Raw genomic sequence first — 10,723 nt, 5'->3', positions numbered from 1 at the left:
AACAAATACTAAAAATAGAATAAATGTAATTATCTTAATTACAGCATCTATCAAATTTCAAAATGTGATTAGTCCTTCTCATATTAATATAAGAGCACAGTGCCAAGCCTGATGCCTTACAGAGCACAGTGCCAAGCCTGATGCCATGGGCAGAGAAGACACCCAGAGGCTGCTGTTTGGACAAGAGGCTGCTGCTGGTAAGAGGGCAACATAGAGGCAGATGGCTATTGTGACAAAATGCCGCATGTTATACAGTGGGGAAAAAAAGTATTTAGTCAGCCACCAATTGTGCAAGTTCTCCCACTTAAAAAGATGAGAGAGGCCTGTAATTTTCATCATAGGTACACGTCAACTATGACAGACAAAATGAGGAAAACAAATCCAGAAAATCACATTGTAGGATTTTTAATGAATTTATTGGCATATGATGGTGGAAAATAAGTATTTGGTCAATAACAAAAGTTTCTCAATACTTTGTTATATACCCTTTGTTGGCAATGACACAGGTCAAACATTTTCTGTAAGTCTTCACAAGGTTTTCACACACTGTTGCTGGTATTTTGGCCCATTCCTCCATGCAGATCTCCTCTAGAGCAGTGATGTTTTGGGGCTGTCGCTGGGCAACACAGACTTTCAACTCCCTCCAAAGATTTTCTATGGGGTTGAGATCTGGAGACTGGCTAGGCCACTCCAGGACCTTGAAATGCTTCTTACGAAGCCACTCCTTCGTTGCCCGGGCGGTGTGTTTGGGATCATTGTCATGCTGAAAGACCCAGCCACGTTTCATCTTCAATGCCCTTGCTGATGGAAGGAGGGTTTCACTCAAAATCTCACGATACATGGCCCCATTCATTCTTTCGTTTACACGGATCAGTCGTCCTGGTCCCTTTGCAGAAAAACAGCCCCAAAGCATGATGTTTCCAACCCTATGCTTCACAGTAGGTGTGGTGTTCTTTGGATGCAACTCAGCATTCTTTGTCCTCCAAACATGACGAGTTGAGTTTTTACCAAAAAGTTATATTTTGGTTTCATCTGACCATATGACATTCTCCCAATCCTCTTCTGGATCATCCAAATGCACTTCAGACGGGCCTGGACATGTACTGGCTTAAGCAGGGGGACACGTCTCGCACTGCAGGATTTGAGTCCCTGGCGGCGTAGTGTGTTACTGATGGTTGGCTTTGTTACTTTGGTCCCAGCTCTCTGCAGGTCATTCACTAGGTCCCCCCGTGTGGTTCTGGGATTTTTGCTCACCGTTCTTGTGATCATTTTGACCCCACGGGGTGAGATCTTGCGTGGAGCCCCAGATCGAGGGAGATTATCAGTGGTCTTGTATGTCTTCCATTTCCTAATAATTGCTCCCACAGTTGATTTCTTCAAACCAAGCTGCTTACCTATTGCAGATTCAGTCTTCCCAGCCTGGTGCAGGTCTACAATTTTGTTTTTGGTGTCCTTTGTCAGCTCTTTGGTCTTGGCCATTGTGAAGTTTGGAGTGTGACTGTTTGAGGTTGTGGACAGGTGTCTTTTATACTGATAACAAGTTCAAACAGGTGCCATTAATACAGGTAACGAGTGGAGGACAGAGGAGCCTCTTAAAGAAGAAGTTACAGGTCTGTGAGAGCCAGAAATCTTGCTTGTTTGTAGGTGACCAAATACTTATTTTCCACCATAATTTGCAAATAAATTCATTAAAAACCCTACAATGGGATTTTCTGGATTTTTTTTCCTCAATTTGTCTGTCATAGTTGACGTGTACCTATGATGAAAATTACAGGCCTCTCTCATCTTTTAAAGTGGGAGAACTTGCACAATTGGTGGCTGACTAAATACTTTTTTTCCCCACTGTATGTACTTGGACAAGAGCATGTCAAGCGAGGTGTAGAAAAAGTTAAACATGAAGGTTATCCAACGGACAATACAATAATTCCTGGACCTATGTACTGTCAGTCAATTGTTTTACAGACCGGGTGGAGAAACAGGGAATTATGAATGTTGAATGTGATTCCATGTCACTTTCACCACCTCAATATTTTACACTTTGGCTTGAATGCCATCCAAATGTAACCTGCTAGGTCTGAAGAGGATAACTTTAGCAACATGGATTTTTACTATCATATTACCAGTAGTGAGTTAGGAATGTGTTTTCCTCCTTCTCTCTCATTTTAATTGCCCTAATGATAGGCGGCTGGGAGCCCACTGTTAGCTCTCAGTATAGTGTACTCAGTATAATGCAAGCTCTTTAAACTATCACTAATTTCCATTATTCATCAAGGAGCTCTTTTAGTGCAAACCCAACAGTGCTTCATTTAGAATGCAGAGGCAAGGCACATCGCTCGCTGTTTCTTAGACCCATTTCACATTTCCTGTTAAAGAAAATAATAATTATGCGAAAAAATTGGAAAGAATTATATGTATTTTTTTCAGAGAGATTCTGTTTTTTGCCTGATGGTCTTTGCGGGGGTGTTTTCACTGCCTGTGTGCATCTGAATACAAAATGAGCAGTTAGTATTTTTGCATCTGGAGGACCCACGATAACTCCGTAAGAGGCCACCTGAGAAGTTGCATCTTGAAAGGCCTCAGCTGAGGGAGATTATGTTCACTATAGTTTGACCTATTCCACTAGATTCTGTTGGATAATAAGTACAAAGCATAGTTTTTTAGGTGACAACCTTTAGTCTGTGGGAAGAAAACTCAGAGGTTTATTTCCTTGGTGCTAAAGCTCCCGAGGAAAAATCTCTTTAAAAAAGCTCTGCCTAGCTGTTTGAATGGATTATGGATTGAATGGCAGCTGCCAATATCAGATAAGACTGTGGATGACTCCCAAGTGGTACCCTATTGCCTACATAGTGCACTGCTTTTGACCAGAGCCCTTTGGGACGCAACCTGTGTCTGACTGAATCACATGCTGCTTCTGGTGGTGGTGAACCTCACTGAGCCCATGACGCTTGACTGGTGCAGACTAACAGAGCGTTTAGACGCTGATGCCCTTTCCCTCTCAGTGGTTCTCTTAACACATTACTGGGATGCATTATCCCAGCCTGTATGTCTTGGCAAAGTTGTCAATTCTTGAGCTTCCTGCACTTTACCACAACAGCCTTCCTGCTTCCTGCATGCTGTAAGATAAAGGGAAAGGACATCTACCTAAAAACAGAGTGAGGAACTGAACCCACACCTGCCTGGTAAAGCGCCCAGGAAAGAGGGAAGTCGAGCAGGAGAAGTGTCTTTCAGACTCTTTGAGACTTCTGTCTTTCATATCACTTTAGCTATACACCTGGCTGGAGCCAAGAGTTCAAACTAAAATAAGAACTGAACTTCTGAAAGATATTATTCCAAGTTTCAAGTTGAGGGCGGAACCTGGACTGTGGAGGTTGAGTTGGGTCAGCGATTTGTAAGCTACTGCGCAACTGCCTTCGGGACCCACACTGAGTCGTCTCAGCTACTTCTCATGCAGTACTGTAAATTACTGACTAGCCATGCCTATTTGGTTAAGTAGTACAGGGGATAGACGCTCCATCATTGAAGCATTGAGTTTCTCAGGAATTCCTAAGGAGCTGGACCTGTCTTTTGAGTGATGGCGTCCTGTGGCTGAAAGTGAACCTTCATATGACACTTAGTGGGAGAGGACAAGTAGAGTAATGCTGTGTGTGTGTGTGTGTGTCAGGTCCACACTTGCTGACCTCACAGATGTTTCTCTCCAGGCCCACGTCGGCCCAGACCACTGTCACAATGAGCCAGTCTTTTTACAGGAAACAGAGACAGTCACCCTGTGAGCTCTTTGGGTTTTATCAGTGTTATTAAGACCTCCTGCAGTTGCCGGGTCTGAGAACCGGTAGCGATGCAGGCCCGGGATATGGATAAGCCATTTATGACCTGCCTAGAACTCATGCCTCAAACTCTGAATAATTCAGCAGTCCCATCCCCACCCAGGTTTTCCCATCTTTGCTCTGGCTCCTGGTCTGCAGTAGTCAGACTAGCACCCTGTGAAAAAGCATGGCTCGCCAACAGGAGAGAGGCTGAAAGTGTTGCTATTTGTTGTTCACGGGCTGATTGATGACATTTTAACATCAATGTAAATGACCCACAACAAGCCCAGTGGAGTGTGCAGGAGTAAGGTCTCTAGAATCCATGCCCTCATAGTTACAGGGGGCCTTATCTACCTTGAGAAATATGCATGTACATAATATAGAGGTATCAATTGAATACCTCTTATAGGGGTATTAAAACAAGTAAATGAAAAATGATAAATACAACAAGACTTGCCACTGGTACTGTCTGGTTGTAAGGTCAACACGGCCAAAGGTTGTTTTTCCACTTCATTGTAACGAAATCCCTCACCTTTGTAGGCATAGACAAAGCAATCCATCCCTTTGGCTTTGGAGCAAAGCCATTCACTGCACATACACAGGATGCTCATAGACGAGTGGTCCAGGGCCGTGAAGAGCCTCAACGTGTCATCCTAGGCTGCAAACACAGAAGCACTGGCATAACAGTGAATTTAATGATTACAAATATAGCATGTGACTCCGTGCTTGTGGAAGTGAGAGACAGGTCAATGTAGTTAATGCCGGGGTGGGAGGGAGGGGAGCCTTCTGAGTGGTCCAAGTCTCTCCACTCCACTTAATCAGTCCAATCCACACATGGTCCTAACTCACGCCGCTCGCTCGTGCAAGTTACGCAATGGTCACCCTCTTATCTCCAGTAAAGCTCATTCCACTTGGCAGAGCAGTGAACCCTCTCTTTTTCACCACAAAAGCAGCTTCAATTACAGATGCCTGTCAACCTGATTTCCATGCATGGGTGATGCAGGCATTGAAAAGATAGAGGCCTACAGTGAGTGAAAGAAGTATTTGATCCCCTGCTGATTTTGTACGTTTGCCCACTGACAAAGACATGATCAGTCTATAATTTTAATAGTAGGTTAATTTGAACAGTGAGAGACAGAATAACAACAAATAAATCCAGAAAAACGCATGTCAAAAATGTTATAAATTGATTTGCATTTTAATGAGGGAAATAAGTATTTGACCCCTCTGTAAAACATGACTTAGTACTTGGTGGCAAAATCTTTGTTGGCAGTCAGAGGTCAGACGTTTCTTGTAGTTGGCCACCAGGTTTGCACATCTCAGGAGGGATTTTGTCCCACTCCTCTTTGCAGATCTTCTACAAGTCATTAAGGTTTCGAGGCTGACGTTTGGCAACTCGAACCTTCAGCTCCCTCCACAGATTTTCTATGGGATTAAGGTCTGGAGACTGGCTAGGCCACTCAGGACCTTAATGTGCTTCTTCTTGGGCCACTCCTTTGTTGCCATCCACGACCCATTTTCAATGCCCTGGCTGAGGGAAGGAGGTTCTCACCCAAGGTTTGACGGTACATGGCCCCGTCCATCGTCCCTTTGATGCGGTGAAGTTGTCCTGTCCCCTTAGCAGAAAAACACCCCCAAAGCATAATGTTTCCACCTCCATATTTGACGGTGGGGATGGTGTTCTTGGGGTCATAGGCAGCATTCCTCCTCCTCCAAACACGGCGAGTTGAGTTGATGCCAAAGCGCTGCATTTGTCTCATCTGACCACAACACTTTCACCCAGTTCTCCTCTGAATCATTCAGATGTTCATTGGCAAACTTCAGACGGGCATATATATGTGCTTTCTTGAGCAGGGGGACCTTGCGGGCGCTGCAGGATTTCAGTCCTTCACGGCGTAGTGTGTTACCAATTGTTTTCTTGGTGACTATGGTCCCAGCTGCCTTGAATCATTGACAAGATCCTCCCGTGTAGTTCTGGGCTGATTCCTCACCATTCTCATGATCATTGCAACTCCACGAGGTGAGATCTTGCATGGAGCCCCAGGCCAAGGGAGATTGACAGTTCTTTTGTGTTTCTTCCATTTGCGAATAATCGCACCAACTGTTGTCACCTTCTCACCAAGCTGCTTGGCAATGGTCTTGTAGCCCATTCCAGCCTTGTGTAGGTCTACAATCTTGTCCCTGACATCATTGGAGACCTCTTTGGTCTTGGCCATGGTGGAGAGTTTGGAATCTGATTGATTGGTTGCTTCTGTGGACAGGTGTCTTTTATACAGGTAACAAGCTGAGATTAGGATCACTCCCTTTAAGAGTGTGCTCCTAATCTCAGCTCGTTACCTGTATAAAAGACACCTGGGAGCCAGAAATCTTTCTGATTGAGAGGAGGTCAAATACTTATTTCCCTCATTAAAATGCAAATCAATTTATAATATTTTTTGACATGCGTTTTTCTGGATTTTCTTGTTGTTATTTTGTCTCTCACTTATCAAATAAACCTACCATTAAAATTATAGACTGATAATTTATTTGTCAGTGGGCAAACGTACAAAATCAGCAGGGGATCAAATACTTTTTTTCCCTCATTGTATAATTGATATCTGACCTTTCACAATAGCAAAGTAGATTAAGTCTACACTGGAAGTGATGTATCCTTTTTTTAAATGACCACTCACTGGTGAACCTTTTTCCTTTTATAGTGACAGACTACAGTGGCTTGCGAAAGTATTCACCCCCCTTGGCATTTTTCCTATTTTGTTGCCTTACAACCTGGAATTAAAATAGATTTTTTTGGGGAGTTTGTATCATTTGATTTACACAACATGCCTACCACTTTGAAGATGCAAAATAAAAAAAGTGGTGAAACAAACAAGAAATAAGACAAAAAAACTGAAAACTTGAGCATTCATAACTATTCACCCCCCAAAGTCAATACTTTGTAGAGCCACCTTTTGCAGCAATTATAGCTGCAAGTCTCTTGGGGTATGTCTCTATAAACTTGGCACATCTAGCCACTGGGATTTTTGCCCATTCTTCAAGGCAAAACTGCTCCAGCTCCTTCAAGTTGGATGGGTTCCGCTGGTGTACAGCAATCTTTAGTCATACCACAGATTCTCAATTGGATTGAGGTCTGGGCTTTGACTAGGCCATTCCAAGACATTTAAATGTTTCCCCTTAAACCACTCAAGTGTTGCTTTAGCAGTATGCTTAGGGTCATTGTCCTGCTGGAAGGTGAACCTCCGTCCCAGTCTCAAATCTCTGGACTGAAACAAGTTTCCCTCAAGAATTTCCCTGTATTTAGCGCCATCCATCATTCCTTCAATTCTGACCAGTTTCCCAGTCCCTGCCGATGAAAAACATCCCCAGAGCATGATGCTGCCACCACAATGCTTCACTGTGGTGATAGTGTTCTCGGGGTGATGAGAGGTGTTGGGTTTGCGCCAGACATAGCGTTTTCCTTGATGGCCAAAAAGCTCAATTTTAGTCTCATCTGACCAGAGTACCTTCTTCCATATGTTTGGGGAGTCTCCCACATGCCTTTTGGTGAACACCAAACGTGTTTGCTTATTTGTTTCTTTAAGCAATGGCTTTTTTCTAGCCACTCTTCCATAAAGTCCAGCTCTGTGGAGTGTATGGCTTAAAGTGGTCCTATGGACAGATACTCCAATCTACGCTGTGGAGCTTTGCAGCTCCTTCAGGGTTATCTTTGGTCTCTTTGTTGCCTCTCTGATTAATGCCCTCCTTGCCTGGTCCGTGAGTTTTGGTGGGCGGCCCTCTCTTGGCAGGTTTGTTGTAGTTCCATATTCTTCCCATTTTTTAATAGCGGATTTAATGGTGCTCCGTGGGATGTTCAAAGTTTCTGATATTTTTTTATAACCCAACCCTGATCTGTACTTCTCCACAACTTTGTCCCTGACCTGTTTAGAGAGCTCCTTGGTATTCATGGTGCCGCTTGCTTGGTGGTGTCCCTTGCTTAGTGGTGTTGCAGACTCTGGGGCCTTTCAGAACAGGTGTATATACAGTGGGGAAAAAAAGTATTTAGTCAGCCACCAATTGTGCAAGTTCTCCCAATTAAAAAGATGAGAGAGGCCTGTAATTTTCATCATAGGTACACGTCAACTATGACAGACACATTTAGAAAACAAAATCCAGAAAATCACATTGTAGGATTTTTTATGAATTTATTTGCAAATTATGGTGGAAAATAAGTATTGAGATCATGTAACAGATCATGTGACACTTAGATTGCACACAGGTGGACTTTATTTAACTAATTATGTGACTTCTGAAGGTAATTGGTTGCACCAGATCTTATTTAGGGGCTTCATAGCAAAGGGGGTGAATACATGTGCACGCAGCACTTTTCCGCTATTTATTTTTTTGAATTTTTTGAAACAAGTTATTTTTTTAATTCCACTTCACCAATTTGGACCATTTTGTGTATGTCCAAATAAAAATCAATTTAAATGACAGGTTGTAATGCAACAAAATAGGAAAAACACCAAGGGGGATGAATACGCAGGTAGCTTAGTGGGTAAGAGCGTTGTGCCAGTAACCGAAAGGTCGCTGGTTCTAATCCCCGAGCCGACTAGGTGAAAAATCTGTCGATGTGCCCTTAAGCAAGGCACTTAACCCTAATTGCTCTGGATAAGAGCGTCTGCTAAATGACTAAAATGTAAAATGTAAATACTTTTGCAAGGCACTTTTTTACTTTTTTTATTTTGATTTTTTTATTTAACCTTTATTTAACCAGGTAAGCCAGTTGAGAACATGTTCTCATTTACAACTGCGACCTGGCCAAGATAAAGCAAAGCAGTGCGGTAAAAACAACAACAACAACACAGAGTTACATATGGAATAAACAAAATGTACAGTCAATAACACAATAGAAAATCTATATACAGTGTGTACAAATGTAGTAAGTTATGGAGGTAAGGCAATAAATAGGCCATAGTGGAAAATAATTACAATTATAATTTAGTATTAACACTGGAGTGATAGATGTGCAGAAGATGATGTGCAAATAGAGATACTGGGGTGAAAATGAGCAAAATAAATAACAATGTAAATATGTATGTCTATTGTAACCAAGCAAAGGTCATAGTGTCCAACAAATGTGCACAGGGCTATCATAGATAGACTATTGTCGTTCTTTGTATATGAAAGCATTAGAAATGGACTAAAGCACTGTCATGCAGAGACACAGACATGTTTGTGGAAAAACATTGCTGGTGGAACAGCTAAGGGTGAAAAGGACACACTGTTTGGAGTTTCAAAGTTGCCACAGCTTTGTGGACTACTCAGTAAGATCACCTTGTGTTACAGTTGGCAGCAGTCTAAAGAGAGAGGGAAATTATGCTATTTTTATCTATAAATAGCTGCCAGGTGGTGCTGTGTTCAGAATACCTGTGGGGATAAACGTGAGAATCTATCACAGCGCTAAACACAACAAGATGGTCATCCATCTCTTTCATCCATCTCTCTGTTTGGCATACAGCAGTAACCACTGCACCCAACTCAAACAAACGCTGCTCTACAGTGTCTGAAGATATGTTCTGAACAGACTGTTAGACAACCTTGGGGTTTCTTTTCCCCTTTTCTTTTTCAGGGTGACTTCAGAGAAAATTGTCATCATTAGTTACTAACTTTTGACTTTTTTTAAAATCATATGATCTGCTTGTGGTGTTAGATGTAATTGTGGGTCATTTGAGCGAGGCATTTTAACAGTCCAGTCCACCCAAGTCATTATTCTCCACAATTAACTGATTTTTTATTTACTTATATCCTAAGATCTCAGTCCTCTACCCACCAATACAACTCTGCCCCAATTCTTCCTCTCCCTCTGGGTTGCTGAAAGAATGAATGATGCAGACTTTGGCTGTACTCCTATTATCCTCCATACATGTCTGAAGCTAGCTCTACCTGAATTATAGACGAGGCCTACATCTGAAGCTAGCTCTACCTGAATTATAGACAAGGCCTACATCTGAAGCTAGCTCTACCTGAAGTATAGACAAGGCCCACATCTGAAGCTAGCTCTACCTGAAGTATAGACAAGGCCTACATCTGAAGCTAGCTCTACCTGAAGTATAGACAAGGCCTACATCTGAAGCTAGCTCTACCTGAAGTATAGACAAGGCCTACATCTGAAGCTAGCTCTACCTGAATTATAGAAATGGCCCACATCTGAAGCTAGGTCTACCTGAAGAATAGACGAGGCCTACATCTGAAGCTAGCTCTACCTGAAGTATAGACAAGGCCCACATCTGAAGCTAGCTCTACCTGAAGTATAGACAAGGCCTACATCTGAAGCTAGCTCTACCTGAAGTATAGACAAGGCCTACATCTGAAGCTAGCTCTACCTGAAGTATAGACAAGGCCTACATCTGAAGCTAGCTCTACCTGAATTATAGAAATGGCCCACATCTGAAGCTAGGTCTACCTGAAGAATAGACAAGGCCCACATCTGAAGCTAGCTCTACCTGAAGTATAGACAAGGCCTACATCTGAAGCTAGCTCTACCTGAAGTATAGACAAGGCCTACATCTGAAGCTAGCTCTACCTGAATTATAGAAATGGCCCACATCTGAAGCTAGGTCTACCTGAAGAATAGACGAGGCCCACATCTGAAGCTAGCTCTACCTGAAGTATAGACGAGGCCCACATCTGAAGCTAGCTCTACCTGAAGTATAGATGAGGCCCACATCTGAAGCTAGGTCAACCTGAAGTATAGACAAGGCCTACATCTGAAGCTAGGTCGACCTGAAGTATAGACAAGGCCTACATCTGAAGCTAGCTCTACCTGAAGTATAGACAAGGCCTACATCTGAAGCTAGGTCTACCTGAAGTATAGACGAGGCCTACATCTGAAGCTAGGTCTACCTGAAGTAAAGACAAGGCCCACATCTGAAGCTAGGTCTACC

Source organism: Coregonus lavaretus (genome assembly GCF_964263955.1).
Source record: "Coregonus lavaretus genome assembly, chromosome: 15".
NCBI classification, from domain to species: Eukaryota; Metazoa; Chordata; class Actinopteri; order Salmoniformes; family Salmonidae; genus Coregonus; species Coregonus lavaretus.
The sequence above is the reverse complement of the archived record's forward strand: the minus strand, read 5'-3'. Positions refer to the sequence as shown.